At 39.5% G+C, this 20,264-nt stretch overlaps 1 protein-coding gene across 3 annotated transcripts in view; it reads left to right on the top strand.

Moving 5' to 3' along the window:
* The first annotated feature begins 221 nt into the window (after window positions 1-221).
* RGS17 (regulator of G protein signaling 17) overlaps window positions 222-20,264 on the top strand; it is a 99,235-nt gene continuing 79,192 nt past the window's right edge. The window contains exons 1-2 of one of the 3 annotated variants that reach the window (XM_019749264.2): window positions 222-450; window positions 2,430-2,522. The gene's annotated coding sequence lies outside the window, so the exon portion shown is untranslated. The remainder of the gene's footprint in view (window positions 451-2,429; window positions 2,523-20,264) is intronic. The other 2 variants (XM_019749265.2, XM_019749263.2) reach the window with 2 other exon arrangements.

Genomic DNA, 20,264 nt, shown 5'->3' with positions numbered 1-20,264 from the left:
TCTCCAATCAAGAAGGTTCCCAGGTCTCACGGCTCCCGCAAAGCTCCGGACCCCAGTCGCCGGAGCGCGGAGCCCCGCCGGAGACACTCCTCGCGGCCGGCGCCGGACCCAGGCAAGAGCGCGCGGGGGCCGGGCCGCCGGGCGAGGGGCGGGGCCGTGACTCACGCGGCCGCGCGCGGGGGCAGCGGCCCCTCCGGCCGAGCCCCGCGAGGGGCTGCGCCCGCCCGTGGGGCGCATGCGCTCTGCCGTGCGGCTCCCGCTCCCTCCCCGCCCACCGCTCCCTCCGCCCCCTCCCGCCTCCCCTGCATCCTCGCCTCTCTCCCTCTCTCCTCGCCTGCTGGGTGCTGAAGTTGGACGGATGGCAGCAAACAGGCTCCGCTAGAGGACCCAGCACCTCAGCCTCGCGCCCCCGGACCCATCGGAGAGCTGCCCACACCTCCAGGCTCCTGGGTAAGATGTTACCACTGGAACCGAGCGGTGCTAAGTAAATGACAGCAAAATGTCTGCTTTGCACCAATGGATGAATTTTTTAAAGGGGGTGGGGGAGGGAGGTGAAGGCAAGAGGGGGCGGAGAGTGCAACTGCCTTCGCCCTGGCGGGGGAGGCTGCGGTGCGGGGGTCTAGGCGCTGCTCGCGGTGCTGCTGGAGGGAGCAGGGGTCGCGCGGCAGGTTTGGGAAGTTGAATCCCGCGTTGCTGCCTCGGCGCGGTCCGCTCGCCGCCCCCCAGCTGCTGCGGAGCGGCTGGGCGAGTGTCCTGCCCGCCCAGGGAACCCGCGGTTGGGTTGCCAGCGGAGAGCTGAGCGCCTTCGGGGAACCTGCAGAGAGGGCCAGGCCGAGGGCGGCGGAGACCCTGCGGGGTCGCGAGGTCCCGCGGGATTTTTCTGGTTGGTTGTTAGAAAACCGAATGTGAAATTAACAGTGTACAATCGACCGATCACCTCGGGTGGTATTTTTTCTTTCTTTACCTTTGGAAGAATGCACTATTCAGGTGGAGAAGGTGTAAAAATGGGATTGCAAAAACCGCATACCTTGAGCATCTGAGGTGTTTGTTGTGTGTGTCGGGGTTGGGGGTCTCTTTTGTTCCTTCCTCTCCTCTCAGTCGAAGGAAACGGAGTTCGTGTGTGCACGGCTTGGGGTGGATTCATAGCCACCGAGGGGGCGAGGAGGAGGAACGCCCACCCAACCCCTAGCCGCTGCCGAGGTGGGTGTACCCGAGACTCTTGCTGCGGGTGATGATGATTCTTTTTATTATCGATGGGAATCAGTTTAATAGCTGCCTCCTCGCCAGCCTCGCACTTCCTCTCCGCTTCTTGTGCTGCGGCAGAGGCAGGGTGCAGACACTTGGCGGTTTCCTCCCCTTCTTACTACCTCCCTGTCTCCGTGAAAAATGTCGGAGGACTTGAGGATGGCGGAGGTACAGAGCTGGCCTCGGAAGACGCGGATGTGGAGATGCTCCGCGCGAGCGGGAGGCTGCTGGCAGCGCGTCCCGCGCAGCCCGCGCCATCCTCCGGAGTCACTAGGCTCCTGGAGACAGCTGGGATCGCCAGGCCAAAACGAAGCCCGCCCTGCCGGGACCCGCCCTGCGCCCTCCGCCTCCATCCGGAGCCGGGACACTGGCTCACCTGGGACAATCTCAGTCTCTCAGGCAAGGCTGCCTCTGGCTCCTGACATAGTTTTCCTAACCTCCTTGACCCTTTGATAAATGCTTCCTTCTTTAGGAATCACCCGAAGGTTTTGTCTAGAGAACTTTGCAAGTTTCCCATAGCTGTTTCATTTTTAAAAATTGTTTTACAGCAACATTATTTCCATCATGGGATGGCTATCGCAAATAATATATAAAGCGAAATCTTATAGTTTGGTTTCCATCTAGAATAAGCGTTTCTGAGACTGGATGTCATCTGCATTTCCGGCGTTCATATATACTGGTTTTCTGGGTGATGAACCCTCATTTAATTGGAGAAATGAGAAACAATTTTTATTTTTGTAATGGAAAATAATGTTTTCCTCCTGGTTTCATAGCTACACACTGTATTAAATAATTTAGAAAACTGAAACACTGTATGTAAATTGTATTTGTTTCTGAAGTCCTTTGTAGTATCAGTAATGCATGGAATATACATTGTAGCACTAATATCTAATGAAAAGGTGATTCTTACTCATCAATTCAAAGGAATGAGCTATTGACTTCTTCCAGTTAAGTTGGTATTATTCAGTTCATTTCTGTTAGAATGAACTAAAACAGTAAATAGCACATCCATGGGAGAGTAGATTTACTCACTATTTTTTATCATCTTAAAAACTATATTTAGAGAAACCATGGAAGAGTAGTTTATTTGCGATTTGTGGAGGTGAGAAAATAAAAACAAGTGTTTTTTATTACAAAGTGATTGGATGGCATCGTTTATTAAATAAAATCAATCTCCATGGCAGTGACACCTGATCTCAGAAGCATGGGCACTCATCCTGAATTTGTAGTCTGAAAGATTCTGAAAACCACTTGATTTACAGAACAAACAACATAAGGTGGGTGTTTTGCCAATTTCTACCCTTTTTGTTCTGGTTCCTTAGCCATTTCTTGATATTTTGTTTCTGTGGAAAGGAATTAACAAGGAGAATTAATTTGGTGTCCCTGTTCAATTCTTAAGGCATTCAGCTTTTCCTTCTCAAATACATAGCTCTTTGTTTTTAGGGTCCTAATATATTTAATAATGTTGAAAGTCTAATTCACTATCATTTGTATGGACTTCTTAAACTTCTGAAAAATAATAATAGGTAACATTCCTTAACATTTCCTTGGGCCAGGGACTTTGTAAAAAAGGGAAATTATACATATTCATTTACACACACACACACACACACACACCCCCCCCAGGGGTGCCAAAAAATGTATACAAGTGAACACTTTGGTCAACGCTGCTCAAGCAGTAGTTCGCCGTAATCAGAAGTGTCTAGACACCGATGGTAACCACTTTGAGCACCTCTTGTAATTGCAGAAGTCAAACGTGACTTGTATTCATCTTTTATTATCATTATATATTGAGTATTACTATTTTAATAGTTTTCCTTTCTTAAAATGTGTATACATCATTTTTTTGGCACCCTCTGTATATACGTTCTTATCCATTTGACATTATTGTAACAACCAAATCTAAATCTGAATTAATAAAAATTCTGGTTAACTCATAGACTAAAATGTAAGAAAACATTTACCTTGTAATCTACAGTTGTAGAAATAATGGCTTTCCTGTTAGAAGTCAATTTGCAGAAAGACATGGGCTTTTCTGAAAAAGTGGAAGGTGTGCATAGACAAAGAGGTATAAAGCCAAGAGGGATGGGAATCCATCCAACCACATTTCTGCTGAGAGTCCCTTTTCTGCTAGTCCAGCTCTGCACTTCACAGTGAAAATGTTGCACTTCCCAGGAGTGCAGATGCAAGGACCACTGCATACCCAGTGGATGAACATAACACTAGGTGATGTTAAAAGCATTTATTTCATCCGATTACTACAGGTAGCGTTTAAGTACGAATGCATTGTAGAGGCTTAAAATTGTATGACATTTCCAGAGGGGTGTCTGGGATCCGCAGGAATATTATAAATTCTTATGGAAAGCTCAAAAAACCCCCCAAATAATCCTTTGATGTAGGTAACCAGGACTTCTAGTGTGAGATTGATGGATACTTTCACCTTCCCTATCTCTTCCCATCTCCACTTACCCCTCAAAGACTTTCCTAATATTCAAAGAAAGTCAGACTCCTGCTATTGTACCAACACCTAGCACAATATCTAGCAAAAGGCAGGTGTTAAATAAGTATTTCTTAAATGAATAAATTTTGCACAATTGATATGGCTCACAAAAGGCTTCCAAGATTTGGGATTACATTTTTGAAAAGAGTACTCATGTTTATTACCAAATACACTAGTTTGATAGCCTAAAGATCATGTTCATGGTCCTACATCTTTTGAGGGAGCAGTTTTTAGAATTGTCAGTTTGTGAATATGCACATTTTTAATATAATTATATTATTGATTTATTTCCAAATTATTAAAGAAAGAAATGCTTATTTTAGATCCCCTCGAACAGATCTTAAAAATGTATAAAGCAAAGTTTGAATTACCCATGGATTTTGAAGGCCTGGATGTGATGAATAGGAGCCTTGGGTCAAGGTGACCTTAGCTTGTGCCCTGATTCCTCCATTTAACAGCTTTGTCACTATGATCCGGTTAGTTACCTGCTCTGAGCCTCAGTTTCCTCAGATGTGGAACAGGGATAAAGTACGACCTCCTACAATGTTTGCAAGAATAAATATAATGCAATGTATGTAAAGTGCTGAACATGTGCCTGGCATGGAGTGAGTGCTTAAAATTACCCCAATACCTAAAGAACTGCTATGGAAAATACTAGGCAGGACACCACCAGTTCATTTCCAATGCAGACATGGACCTTTTTTTCTTTTTATTAGTTTCAGGTGTACAAAACAATGCAATAGTTAGACATTTACACCCCTCACAAAATGATAACCCACCTCCCCCAATCTACTACCCCGCTGACATCATATATAACATGGACCTTTCTTTTTAAAGAATTCGAATATTATAGAACTTCATACTTGCTTTTAAAAATATTAACCTTACTTTGTTGGTGTTTCCCAAGAAATTAAAACTGCTATTTCAATATAATTTAGTGACTACAAAATAATTCATCTTATGGATGTCTTAATTTATTTAGCCATTCTTTGATTTTTGGATTTTTATTTCCACCATTTTACTGTTTTAACCAGTGTACCTCCTTATTCCTAGGTTTTGTATGTGCATGGCACTTTTTTCCTTTAGACTTGATGCTTAGAACATCTAGTACTTGCCAACATAATATTATCTTTTTAAAAATATTTGCTAACTTGATAGGTAAAACTATATTTTTCAAACTTATTTCTTTGATTACTAATAATGCTGATTACATTTTTGACATGCTTATAAGAAATTTGTCTTTAAGAATGGCTTGTTCGAGCCTTTTGCCCATTTTTTCTGTTGGTATTCTGGTACATTTTTTCTTAGTTATTTGAGTGCTAATGTTAATTTAAAAAAAAAAAAAAGCAAAAGCAAACAAACAAAGGAAATGCTTAGTGACAAAGAAAACATGTGGCAAAGACTCCAGAGTTCATTGTGGGTGAAACAGATTCCAGCTCAGCTGGAGTGGAACAGGCATCATCAGAGGCTGGAGATGGGACAGTCATGGGACTAGGTCGGCTCTGGTGTCCACAGCACACTGTCACCTATCACCATGCCTGGGCTTTCCAAAGTGCACAGCTCCTTTCAGAAGCCCAGAATCACTTAATAGTTGGGGTCTGTCATTTTTCTATTTGGGCACTGTGCACAGACACTCACATCCAGATTTTCATGGATTCTGTCTGCCAGTTGCCAGTGTTATAGGAGACCTTTTGAGTATTCTTGAGATAAATGAAATTGAAGGGAAATAATGGGAGTAGATGGATGTCCTACAGGGCTTTAATTGAAATTTCTCATCAGAATGAAATAAATTGCGTTTAAATATAAAACCCTGTGAGATTAGAGTCATATCTTCTCTCAAATTTGAAGCTGTAGGTGAAATTTAAGTATTTAAAAGGTGAGAATCTAATCAATTCTCTTAATGAGTTCTGTATCTGTCGTGTTTTACATGATTCAGTGCTCTTGTAAGCCCCTGGTTTTGACTTTTTGAATTCTGTGACTTTTGACAAATTTGCTTTCAAAAACTTAAATATTTAGTTTGAAACTCTATGAAAGTCCCTTAGAGATTAAACTACCAAGAAAGTGTGAAATTATATAATTATTGCTGGTTCCAGTTTATCGAATTATAGTAAAACCTTCAAAATGCAATGACAGTATATACTCTTTTACTATTATTAAAACAAAGAAACAAACCAAAAAAAAACCCCTCAGTAATTCAGTATCAACTAACCTGGAATTTACAACGAGAGGAGGGCCCAATAGGAAAAACAGTGAGTTGTGGTGGAAAAAAAAAAAAAAAAGAATCATTTCAAATAGAACTGTATTTGAATTCTTGCTCTACTATTCACTAGATGTGTAGGCTTTTTCATTAAATTATATAATGCTTTATATTTGACATTCTAGCATGAGTAACACACATCTAAAATCTTTCTGAATTTCTTTAACTTTGTATTTGAGATTGAAAAAAAATTTGCCGTGTCAATAAACATAATTTTATTATAGACAATGAAAGTGTTTCACAAAGCAAATATTTACTTCCTTGTGTTAGGTCACAAGCTTTGCACAGTACTGCGGATTGGCTATTGAAATACAAAGGTTGTAATTCAAGAGCCATGGCATTACTGTAAAACAGACACAACTCAAGGGAAATGATGACATAAATGAAAGGAGCAGGTAAATGTCTCCTTCATTTCTTCCATTAGCTTGGGTCTTCCCAATGGCATAGTGAGTTCAAGCTAGTGAAAACTCTTTTGTGAAAGTTGACACCACTGTCTCTGTTTATTTTTAGTCTCAGTGAAAGGTGTGGTATGAAAGGCTATCCAAGCTAGAGATTTGATGAGTCAATTGTGGTCAGTTAAGAAGACCTGTTTCTCACAACTGTCCTACTTTTTCAGATTTCAGTTAATCAAACTCAACAACTGTTTGAAAGTCTGCTATATAAAAAGTGGCAAACTGTATGATTTAATGTAGAGGATCTGAAAAAGCATATGGAAAATTGCCCTTGAAAGAAAGGCACTTTAAAAGCAGAGTATGTAATTCGGTAGAAAGAGCCCAGTTTTGGGTTCAAATAACCAGCGATTTAGTCTAAGCCTTGTTGAAACTTGGTATTAGTATCTGTTAAATTTAAGACTGGTTGTACATACCTCAAAAATGTTGAAGGTTTCAATGAAATTTTGTCTATAAAAATGCTTCATATATTGTCAAGCACTATGAGAGTGTTAGATACTGCACTTGATTTAAATAATTAAAATCAATCCAGGAAACTTTGTGTAAATAAGTGTTTGAAGGGATTTGAATTTCTTGCCAGTTTTGTCCTAATGGCCCTTATTAATGTTGAAGTTGCCCTCTGTGTGTTTGCTCTGTCTTATCCTTTCCTGACCATCTTGTTTAACCAACCAGTAACAGGAACATTCATTCATTCATAAACATCCTGGAGCACTTACTATGTGCCAGGCTCAGGGATGAGATTTTTGGATACAAACACTAATTAAATATGGCCTCTTTCCACAAGGAATTCACATATAAACTTCTTCAACTTATTATTTTGCTTTTATCTAGTGAGCACTGGTCATTTTAAGTTGACAAGTCAAAGTTAAACACCACCTGAGAGTAATATGCAAGGATCTCTTTAGGATTTAGCGATTTCAGGCTAATTGATCTCAAAGTGTAGCTGTCCCTACAGCTAACAAAAGCTGCTAAGCAGAGACTCAGATAAGGGAAAGGGAAAGCAGGAAGTGGCTTTGCTGGTGAATGATTTAATAACCATCACCATGTCCAAACAACAAGACACAAGAGACTCAACCCTCTTTGTGAACCCACACCAACTCCCAATTCTCCCTCATTACAGTAAAAAATATATAGGCATAACGTGCATTGTGCTTGTTCCCCCCTCACTCAAAGGCTAGTGAGAAGATCACTGTAATATAATTGAAGCTATATTAACACTTCGGGGAGAGGGTGAAGCAAAGGGAGACAGAGGGTGATACCCACCCCACCCCCACTTAGGATCCACTTTCCCATGCAATAAAAATATTAAAAAATTTTCTCCCAATACTATTGCAGTTCCTTCTTTGGTAAATAATCTTTTAGTAATATAGTAAATTGGCCAGAAATCCAAAATACTCTTTTCCGATAATTGTTTTTTACATTTTAGAGAAAAGAAAGAAAACCATTTTCAACACCTACTTGTGGAAATCACAAGGGTGAGCTCTAAATCTAGCAACTACTAGATTTATCCTGATGTGGGAAGATTTTATATCATTTATAAGATCAGGGAAAAGACTTCAGTCCTTTCTAGCAAAATGTTGTAAATATACAATTGATTTGGCTATATGTATACAATAATGAAAGACATTGACATTATGAATGAATTAACTTGCAGGTAAGCTAAGCTCTCATTTCAGAAAGCCACTAAATTTAACTTGCTTGTCATTAAACTTTTAGCTGGGCTGTTAATAAGTAACTGTACCTGCTAATTTGAGGTTTGAACCTGTTTCTTTCTCAATTTGTTTCTACTCTGCACTACCATGCAGTGTTTTACCTGTGACCTGTTGAATTTAGTATGATCAAGACTCCCTAGATAAAAGCAGAGGAAAAACGAACATCTTTTATGACAGTACTAAAACATAGACGCTACAAAGCAAAACAATGACCTGTACAATTTACAAACTGTTATGACTACCTGAATGCTATATTTTGAATTGGAGTATTAAATACTCTAAAGTGGAGTATTATATACTGTACTGTGAATTGGAGTATTACTTTTTCCCTACCTGCTGTGTGAGTAAAGCCTGATATTTTTCTTTTCCCTTTGTCTCATTTCATTAGTAGTATATATATTATTTCTAAATACATAAATTGAGGAGGAAAGAGTATCAATTCTTTCTGTAACACTTTACAGAAAATAGGTGTTTATGCTATTTTATATAATTTTAAAGTAGCTACTTTTTTCCCCCCTAAAATTTAAGACATCTCAGGAACTCAAATGTTAAATGTGTCAGGAAGAAAAAAAAAAGGAAAGGAAAAAAACTTGCTGTTTTATTCTCTTCTGATAATCAGAAATAAACTGGCCTGATTGTCATGTTTCTGCTAAATTATAAATAAATAATGTTGGCAAGTTTAATTCAAGCTATTAGAGCCCCTGTCTTGTTTATCTGCTCATGTCAAAGTAATCTGAATTTTTGCTGTTGAAGAAACATTTTAGACTAAATTGCCTTTAGTAAATCCAATGTCTAATGACCCACCTATATTTAAATAAATAAGGATGTAGTTGAAAAATACGTTTATTATATATAGCATTTTTAATGTTGAAAACCAAGAACTACACCGGTATCAGTGTCTGAGTGCATTGTGTGTTTCCCCTTTTTGTTGGTGGTTGATAGCAGGAAACAACTCACCTGGTGCCTATGTGATCCTAGCCAGGCATTCAGAAGGAAAAGATACACACTTTAGAATACAAGGGCAGGTACCAATGAGATAAGAAGGAAAGCCAAGTAAAACACAGGATGGCTGGGCTCAGAATACAAGGCTATTAGCTTAAAACTTGTTATATCTTAAAGTATAATATCATTCAGTACATTATTATATAACTACTGTATTATGTAACCACTTCCAGTTTCATGAATTCATGTGACCTAATCTTAAGAAGATAATTTTTTCCCATTAATTCAGTAATTTCATTGACTGAACATCTGAGTAATGCAAGTGGTGTTTCATGAGGTAGAATTTCATTAAATAAATGTTAACTCCAGGAAGGAAAAAAATGTGAAGCACTTTTCTTGACCTGACAGAGGTTATGGTAAATAGTTAAAAATTCTTGCAGGCAATACCAGGCTTCGATCACATTGATGGAACAATTTGCTCCAACTATATTTTAAATGTAATTCCTTCTAAATTAATCTTAAATAAAATCTATTTTATTTTTGTGATGTAAAGAGACCTCTACAGTTTGCTTTAAAATACCAGCAATGAATAAATGCACACGCTAAGCTTTGTTTTGTTGAGCAGTTCAATGACTTAATGTCTAACCTGTTTATTAAGACTCTGGGGAGTGAGAGGTATGCTTGGAGAAGCTTGTCTGCTCAGTGTCACTGAGATTGTTTTTAAGGGAATGTGGATTTATGGCTTAGTGGGATCCCTGAAAGTAGTTACTCAGTGAGGCTGCTGATTGGAACCAAAATCAACGTTGGCACTTTGTAGGCTGGCCTTTCACCACTCGCCCCAGGAGAGTTCTAGGCTGGTTAGACTTCAGGGAAAAAGAAGGTCATGTGCTTAAGGTGCAATCCAAAAAATTAAATTACGGGAAGGCAGAAATAATGGAAAGGGAGAGTGGCCTTTGGGTGCATCTGTAAATATGACCAGAATGAGTCTGTTTTTCCAAGTGTTTGCATTAGATTTCTTCAGGTTCAGGAGTCATCGGTTTCACCTCTTTTATTTCCTGCCTTCTTATTCATAATTAATGCAACTAATTGGAGCCCTACTCTGTAACTGGGACTAGTAAAATTAAATAAGACAGAGCCAAGGCTCAGGGAGCCTAAAGACTGAAGAAAAAATCTGTATGTGAATTGTTATCACTGTTATGTTCTAGGGGAGAAGTAAAATGCTGTGAGAACCCAGGAACTTCAGATACATTTGAGATGGCCAGATCTGGCAAAAGTTTCATAGAGCTTGGGACATTTTCTCAAATTATTGAAAGACAGACATTTTGGTAGGCAAAAGAAAGGCCTTCCAGGCTCAAAGACAATGTAAATAAAAAAGGCACAGAACTCATTTGGGACATAGTTTTCTAGAAATACATAACACAGACAGGAAACCACAGGACGATAAGGCCAGAAAGGAGACAGCTACTGGGGTCAATATCAAAGTGCAAAGCTAGAATTCTCCTGGTAATCACAGAGCAACTGCCATGGGTGCCCTGGAGGAGGGATTCCAGAGTGATAGCAGTGTTTCCCCAGGTCTGTGCAGGTGGCAGCAGAGGGGGGGCAGGGACAGGATTTTAGCTGTGCAGGTGAGAGAAGATACAGCCTGAACTAGGAACCTGCAAAAGGCCCAAACTAAGGCACTGGGAAGGTGACTTTGTGAGAACATGTTCAGCTCAGAGCCTTTAGGACTTGGTTTCCAGTGAGATTTAGAAGATGTACAAGGAGCCTTACAGCTCACATGAGGATTTGAGCCTGTGTGTCTGGCTAATACAGATGCTATTAAGACCCGATGAAGAGGTTAGGGAAGAAATAAGCTAAGTTCAGTTTGGGAAACAGTGTGACGTCCCCATTGGACTTCCAGCAGTTGTTCATTCAGCAGGTTGTTGATTAAAAGCCTAGTCGATTCCACAGGAAGCAACAGGTATGATCTTAGGTGACATCAACAGAGGCACATTAGATCTAGAATGAAGTTGGTGACAATTCTGTTCTATTCTGCATATTCCAACCACAACTGGAATGTATTTAAATTTCTTTCCTTCTAGATAAGAGTCGTGTGTAATGATTAGATTAATTTTAAATTGCCCCAGTGATACAACAGGGATAATAAAACCCCATGGCAGACTGGTAAGGTGATAATATAGGCAATTCTCATGGCACGATTAGCACTTAGGGTGTCTCAGCTCTTCTTTGTTTCTCTTCAGAATATCATTAGAACCAGTGGACACACGTCATAGAGACGGATTTTGCCATTCAATTGGAAATAATTTTAACAGTCAAATCTGGCTAGCTAGGTAGGCTGCCCTGGAAGGTGGTAAATTTGCTGTCAAATGCTTGGTGAGAGATGTGATGGAGGAGATTTAAGGATTGGGAGGGTGAAGGACTTCAAGACCTCGTTGTGACTCTGAGGTACAAATGGTTCCAGAGAATTTGGGATGCAAACTCAGGAGAGAGGTTGGGGCTAGAAATAAAATTTGAACGTCTTTTACTGAGAGGTGACAAAAGTAGGTGATTGCCAAAGGAAAAAATGTAGAGCGCAGTGAATCTTAGAATAGAATTCTGGAGTATAACTGCACTGAATGGGCATGTGGGAAAAGAAGGAAACAAAAATATGTAGGTATATACATACATATATACGCTCATACATGATGTGGTCACAATGGAAAAAAAAAGTGTTAAAAAGAGAATGAAGATGTCGTAGTATGCCCTGAAACCAAGGAAGTATTGTTCTTCACCAATTTTATTCATATTTATATTAATCTTCCAAAAAAATACTGAAGAGAGACAGGTTTAAGAAAGATGAGCAGCTGAGTTTTGTCATGTGGCAGAGGGTAAGAATAGGACCAAGGCGACACACTAGATTTTGCAATAAGGAAGTGGCTTGTGATTATCTAGAAAGCACTGTGATTAATGATTTATACATCATCTATTTCCCAAAGGTTTGAGGCAGCTTAAATAACAGCACTTTTCACACAAGGCAATGAAAATGAAACAACATAAAGATAAGAAACCATAAAGAGAAATAAATGGGGGAAGGGGGTGAACTCGCCACAAAACATGGCTAAGACTGTTATTGTAACAGGAGCGCTACAGTTTAGCCCTGAGGTTCCAGCAGCCAAAATAAAAAGGTTACAGGACAACTTCCCTATAGCTCATTGGATAATGAAAGAAAACAGTTTTTCAGAAACATTTTTGTTTCTTGGCACTAAATTCTGTGGAGTAGACCTCATGGATTCTTTGATAAGGAACAGTGACATTGGACAAGGGGGTCAAGTGATCCTGCTGAAGACGCAGGCTTCTTTTCAAGTGCTTTTCCTTTTTTAAGACCTTGAAGGTCAAGTATGTAGTATTAAAATGAAGTCTGCAAAACCAGTAAAGCAGTGACAATTTCAGACTAGTTGAGCATCTGAATACTCGTGAGTCTGAAAAATCAGCATCAAAGACAGCCTAAGAGATGATGGCATCTGAGATACCAGGGTAGTTCCAGGAAGCCAGGGGACAGAGGGCACCAAGTGTCTGGCAACCTCAGGGCCTTTGCACTTGCCACTCTCTCTGCTTAAAATACTCTCCCTCGATGTTTCTCATCTTTCAAGTTTCAGTTCAAATGTTATCCCTTCAAAGAGACCTCTTTGCCTAATGCTGTCCCTTCTCCATCCATCCACCTTATTTGTCACTCTCTACAATAATCTATTTTATTTAATTCATTGCATTTACTGCTCTGTTAAATTATTTTCTTTATTATCTGTCTCCCTCCTCCCACAAGGCAGAATGTAAACCAGTACACCAAACAGTGCCAGGAATCGAGTAGGTGCTCAAGATGTTTAAGGAATGAATGTTTCGTGTATGTGGAAAAACTCCGCTCTGTATGGATGTGACAAGTAAATGCATGGTAGTGCTGGGGATGGAACAGCTTCTCCCTAAAATGTTAGCTGAGAAGAGGCTGATGACTGATAATGACAAATTTCATGCTGGGAGTTTTAAGAACATTGGGGTTTGGAAAAAGAGCACAGCTTCTCTGTACATTTTCCTTTCCACTTACAAGAAGCACAGGTATTAATATGAATGGTTAAGTTTATAAATATTCATTAAGCAGGTTTCTAGGGGGTGGAGCCTAAGTGGGAAGAGTACAAAGGACCCCACATTGTGGCAAATTCCCTTTCCTCTTTGGATAAGATTGTTTCATATTACCCATTTAAATTTTGGAGAATAGCTTTCAAAATGCCGTATGCTATTTTAACATAAACGTTGCAGAACTCTTCCTAAGAGTAACTAGCTATAGGGTGCAGCTTCCTTTATGACCTCTCCTGGCAGCTAACACTAGAACACCTATTATGTTCAAGAGAGAGAGAGAGAGAGAGAGAGAGTGTGTGTGTGTGTGTGTGTGTGTGTGTGTGTGTGTGTGTTGGAGGTAAGAAATGCATCAAAATTGCCTAAAATATAAATCCAATTGCTGATATACAAATAGAAAGCAGAGGTGCCAGCTGAGAGAAGAGGCCCCTCAGTGCTGGAGAGGAAACTGGACCCACCTGATGTGGGGCAGCAGCCAGCATAGTAGGTGAGCCAGAGAACACGTGAACACAGATAAGTTGTTTGAAAGAACTACGGAGAGGAGGGGACTAAATAGAGGAGAGGTAATAGCAGCCTCAAGTGGGTAGCGGAACCAAGAAACACTTTAAAACAAAAACAAAAACATTTGTTTTAGGTTTAGAGAGAACTAAGCTGGCAATGAGAAGCAAAGTTACCAATGGAGAAGATTCAGGCAAAATGCCATGGAATTTCCTGGAGCACCAATTTTATTCATTTCTGAAAAATCTGAAATTTTTCTCCATAAAATGAAAACAAAGATTAGAGAAAAACATACTATATTTACCATTCATTCATTCATTCATTCAGGTATTCAAGGTTAGACCAGGTGCTTGGGAGAAATTGTGATTAATTGGCCCTATTTTGGGCTTTGCCTCCAGAATCCAGGGTACAAATTAGCAGTTCAGAGATAGCGGAATTTCCCCAGGGCTATGGACAGGCAAGGTGTTTTAGAATCACTGAGCATAATAAGCTCAAAGGGCACCTTGAAACTATCTGAGTCCACAAAAATAATGGGTCCCTTTTTCCCTTATCTCTTCATCACTAATATTTTAACTCACAGCCAGAAGGTGTCATGAGACAAGTATTACCGATTGGTTTGTCTTTAATGACTTTACTGGAAGCATCCAGAAAGACAAAATGTATTTTCAGCTTAGAAGAAGGCAGAATAAAAAAATATTCAATCTAGTTTTCTTTGTATGCTGAATGAGGAGTTTTGGTAATAATATTAACTGTATTAATTAATGGACCAAATGTTTGGCTCTTAAAACAAACAAGTAAATGAAGACTCTCTTATTTGTTAAATTGTTCCACAGGAGGATGTCTGAACCAATAAGTTTTGCCTTTGTGTAATGAGCAAAAGTAAATTACCATTGTTTTAACCAGGTAAGAATACCCATTTGAAAAATGGAAATGAGCGTTAAAAGGAAAAATAATCACCTCAGAACTCACTGGGAGATCAGTCTTTTGAATGCAGTATGAAATAAGGTGCCTTTTCATATATGCTCATATATGCTCTTATTTGAAGACAGAGGCGTGAACTGTCATTCAAAATAAGGGGATAAACAGGAAATTGACGTTCACATAATAAAAAAAAAGAAATCGGTGTTTAACTGCAAATCTTTCAAACCACAAGCAAATACTAAATTCAAAATCTGTAATGTTTTGTTGTTGTTTGTTTCTAATGTTCCACTGCATTTGGCTTTTATAGAGATAATTTGGGAACGACGAATAAGTGATTTGGGGAAAAAGTTGAAAGTTGAAGGGATTCATGCTGAATGATTGAAAGACAGAATTTTTGTGCATGGCTCATCGCATGAAATGTCTCTTTTAACAAATACTTATCGAGCACCTACTATGTGCCAGGCACTGTTCTGGGAGAATCAGATTATTAGAGGATGAAACAGACAAAAATGCCTGCTTCCATGATGCATTTATATTTGATCTTTAATTCTTGAAATGGGTTCATAAAGGGAATTCTTTGTAAGATATGTGGGGTCCATTGTAAAGCAGGCTGTTTAATATACACATAGTATTCAAAGTTCTGGGCTCAAGGGGGAGAAATGAACTCATTTTTGTTAGACTAGAAATCTGACTTCCCTCCAGGAATTTCCCAGGATGAGCGTCTGTTTTATCTTCATTCCTTGGCTTTTTTATGCATTTGTCTGCCAAACTTGCTTCCTAGTATTCCAGGCTCTGAAGTACATTTCAGAGAATTTCGAGCATAATTAACTGAAGTAGGAGAATTCTGAGGTACATCAGAAAATTGAGATCACATTTAAGGTAGAAAACTAAGAGGAATGTGGTCCTGAAATACATATTCAGGCAATAAGATAGGGATGCGTTTTTATTTTCTCTAAGCTCTCGGGAAAATTATATAAGGAAGCTGTATAATGTGCAGGCCAGAATGGCAGTGAAATGAATAAAAATGAATAAAGCTGTAAAAGAGAAGAGGCAGCTTAAAATTACAAGGACGGAAGGTCGTGGCACTTTTTTTTGACCGGTGTTTACTGATATGTGCTCAAAGTTTCTGATTTTATTATAGGAGAAGCAGTATTTCCTGAAAGAACTCATTGGGAGTGGTCTGAGCTCCCCTTTTACCTGTGATGAGTCTTGCTTGGTTCATAATGACATAGACAGAATCACAGGATGGCTTTGTTTTCAAGGGTGGCAATGAAGCAAGAAATGATGAATTATCAAGAGCTGTTAGTGATTTGATTGTTGCAAGAGGAAATGAAGGGGAGAAATCTGAATGTATTTCAGGAAAATAAGTGACTGTAGATAATGCTCTGTTTTTTTTATATGTTTTGTGTGTGTGTGTGTGTGTGTGTGTGTGTGTGTGTGTGTGTGTGTTTGCTGTGATGGACTTGAAAAGACGTCAGAAGTACTCCACCACCACTTGCAATAATTTAAGCAGAGCTGGTAATATTTTCACAGCTGAGACTTCTAAATATTAATTTTTTTAAAGTTACATATTATTTGGATGGAGTTAAAAATTGATTATCATAGTGCCTGATATGATAGAATATACAGTATAGACTTTAACTTTACTTTGTACTTATAATTGTTTTATACAAACAGTACGAAAAATTCATTATATAATTTATTTAGTTTAACTTAAAAGAACAATTTATGGCTTAATGGTGAGATGAAATCAATTTTAAAGAAAGTGTTAAACTTGTGTTCATCTCGCTTTTTGACACTTCACATGTAACTATAAATTGGGTGTTTGGAGAAAGCATGGCACAGTGGTTATAAATGCTAACCCACTAAAACGTCTGTTTAATTTTGATACGGGATTCAGGAGAACTGAGTTCTAGCTATAGCTATAAAGCTGTTCCGTGAACTCATGAGTCCTCCCATGACAAAGGATTATAATCTCCATGGAAGATCATAGTATTGCCAGGATGTTTATGGTGAATACCACTTGTCAGCCACCTAGGATCGTGGACCTGGAGGCCTTACACAAGAGTGAATTCTCTCTTTCTGAAATAAAGATTTCAGACGTAGCCTCCATATCATCCGCAGACCGACCACCTCATCCCCTTTCTTCCACGCTCTCCTACTCCCAAAGACCAATACTTGCCTCCAGAAAATGGTTTCTACTCTGACACTTCTGTGCCTCTCCTCGTACTTTTTTGCTGCCTGAAATACTGTATCTGCTTCCCTTTCACTTTTCTAAACCCTGACCGTCTGTTAGGGCTAAAACTAAAGTCCTAAGACCTTCAGGAATCTTTGGCCACCTAGTGACATCTTCACGGAAAGTGCCTACATCGTAGCAGTGACACTGGTATCCTTGTCTTCATGAACAAACCTTGTTCTTTCTCAGATTCTTATCAGTGGGGTGGTATCTACACAGTCACCCATTCTGGAACACCAGCAGTCAACCACAACCCCCCTCTCACTCACACCCTGCTCAGGTAGGCTTAGCCTACCTCTTAGGTGCTTCTTATCTCTGCCCTGTTGTTCCATTTCTGCTCTCCCAGTTCACCATCATCATCTTGCCTGGACTATTGCAACCGCCTTCTTGCCTCCATTCTCAGTTTACCCTACCTGTCCTCCACACTGGTGCCAGAATGACCAAATATGTGACTCTGGAGGGTCTTATGCTTAGAGGGTCTGCGGTGTCTCCCCTTTTCCTACAGATAGAATCCAAGGACTTTATGTGGCTCTTTCCCTGATTCCTCCCCATTCCCTGTCTCTCATTGCTGCTACTTCTCAGGCACCTTATGTCACAGCCACATTGAATGAGTGAGTCAATCTATCTTTTAAAAATGGCCATGCTATTACAAGTCTCCTTGACTTTGGCCATGCCATTGCCTCTGGGTGGAACGTTTTATCTGCTGCTGTCCCTTTGGAACACCTCACCTTTCATACTGCTTTCAGTCAAACTGTCTCTGGCTACCCCTGCGCTTGCTCCTCAAGGGAACACTTAGTATCGACTCTTGTGATCTCACAGCCAAGTTAGAAGCTTATTGAGAGTGGGGAGGAGTTTTTTTGGGGGGAGGGGGAGGATGTTGGGGGAATGGAGGTGAGAAGACCTTTTCTTAAAATGCTCAGCACAGATAATAGGCCTCTGATACATATTTATTTATTAGCTGTCCATGAAGCTGGAAGCTGACCTGTCAATACTTTCTAGATAGGCCATGTTTTATAATACAGAAACAGGGAAGACACAGACTAACGTCTGTTTGCCAGGTAGCCCAAGATGAAATTGGACTAATGAAGTGGACGTGCTTGGAATGCCTAGAACAGGTTCACCGAGCTGACCAGATTCCAAATTCCATGAGGCTGCTCTGCCCAGGGTTATCATTTTGCTCGGAGTAAATCCCAAAGTCTTGACATCGGCCCACAAAGCTGCACATGATCTGTCCATGACCCCCTCTACCCCGTCCCCAGTCGCTCTCCGAACTCATGACCTTCCACTCTGCCCCCTGCTACTGTGTCCTACCATGCAGCCTTAGCTGCCCAGGTAATGGGCAAGAACATTCCCGACTCAGGCCCTTTTTCCTCCTACCTAGAATGTTCTTCCCACAGGTATCTATGTGGCTCACTTCCTTATCACCTTTATCTTTACTCAAATGTCACACCTTTCCAGGGATACTTTCCTTCACCACTATTTTAAATTGCAAGCTCCACCTCCTTTCCCATCCCCCACCTGTTTCTCTCTATAGCACTTAGACGTTCCATGTGATTTTTATGATTTATTCACTACGGTATCCCAGGTACTCAAACAGAGCTTAGCTCAAAGTAGCCGGTCAATAAATATTTGTTGAATAAATCAATGAATCCATCTGACATGTTCAACATCTCTTCTTTTATAGCCAACAAATATATTTCTCTTTGAATAATCTTTATGTCCATGATCTAATTTCAAGCCTAGTAGTTGGTTAATGTCTGACCTTAGTCAAACACAGTTTGGATTAAGAGTCATTTATCTTGGATTTTACTCCTGGCTCTGCCATTTTCTAATTATGTGACCTTGAGTGAGTCATTCCATCTTCCTGGGGCCAGTTTTTCTCATTTGTAAAACAAGGCTAATGATACTTAGTGAATATGACAAACACTTCAACTATAAAGTTCTGTAAGCATGTTAGTTGGTAACTATTTTATTTATTATCTGTGTGAGGAACTGAAGAGGCAACAGGGCATGATGAAGAGTTTGAACAAAATAATCAAACAGATTCTACTGCTTATTAGCTGTATGGCCCTGAGAAACTTAATTTGCCTCCTTTCCTATAAATAAGGAAGAAATTTTGTCTCAGAATTTACTGAAATACTGAATGAGTTAGTAGAGTATACCATATTTCAACAATTCTAAGATACTTTTTTTCACATTTTAACATTTCAGGAATCATGATGAGCTTTACAATCAGTGTCTTCGGTTCAGTGAAATGTGGTATCTACTTCAAAACTTTTATATGTGAAACAGCGTGGTAATTATAGTTCAGAATCTCTCATGTCACTCTGACAATTTTAAGATATTTTCCTCTCTCTATTGGGAAAAGTAGCTTTCAGTGAATAATGGTAAAGTGGTGAATGTTGTCTTAAAATGTTTAATAGTCATTATTTTGCTGACTGTCTTTAAAATTTGTTTTTATGATTTTACTCATAAGAAAAATCATACATTTTGTTAACGGCATTAACCACAAAGTCATTTGCTCGATTTATTTCCTCATTAAAGAGGAGGGCACTTTGTTTTTCTGGATCCCTCTCCCTGTATCTCCACTCTAGTTTGGTTGACACTTTCTCTTCTCTTTGGTTTGGGCATGGAGGACAAGAATAGAAGAATATCCTGGCAACCACAGCAACCACACTTTAACAGAATATGGTTGCTAGGAGAAAAGGGTAGTAGCTGCACTCCACAGGTCACGTGGTTCTGTCATCCAGGAGGAGCCAGTGGGCTGTGGCAGAAACCAACAGCTCAGAGCAGCATTCCTCATGTCGCCTTCCTTAGAAGGACATGGAAATATAACTATTGTATCATATCGTCAGTGGGTGGTATTATTTTATGGCCCATTTTAAATAAAATATGAACACAAAAGGAATAAAAAAGTTACTACTCAAGATGTCATCGTAAAGAAATGTAACATTTCAGCCTATTATTCCTTAAACACTCTTCTATTAAACTGAAACTACTCACGTAGTGTGTTAATCTAGCAGTAGTCATTACTCAAATATTATAGCCTCATATATATCTTGCGGTTTGTTGTAGTTTCCTGGTTTTCAGTTAAAATAATTAGAAAAAAATAACTTGAGAGTGCTGTATGGGTTATTGCAAGAAATTCTACACACATTAGCCATATTCTTTGGTCACTGAACTATAAAAATTCTGAGCTGAGTGTAGTTAACTTCCATAATGACTTTCAATAGAGAAAGCTCACTGCACAATGCATTTTATTCACTCAGCAATTATGGCTGAGATTCTACCAAATGCCAGACACTGAATATCAGGGCTGTGACTAAAATTAAATATTTTAAGATACAACAGTGTTTGAAGCCAGACACATACACAATGAAAATAGAATGCCTAATGTTTG

Source organism: Rhinolophus sinicus, linkage group LG05, assembly GCF_036562045.2.
Source record: "Rhinolophus sinicus isolate RSC01 linkage group LG05, ASM3656204v1, whole genome shotgun sequence".
NCBI classification, from domain to species: Eukaryota; Metazoa; Chordata; class Mammalia; order Chiroptera; family Rhinolophidae; genus Rhinolophus; species Rhinolophus sinicus.
This window is presented reverse-complemented; position numbering and strand designations above follow the sequence as displayed.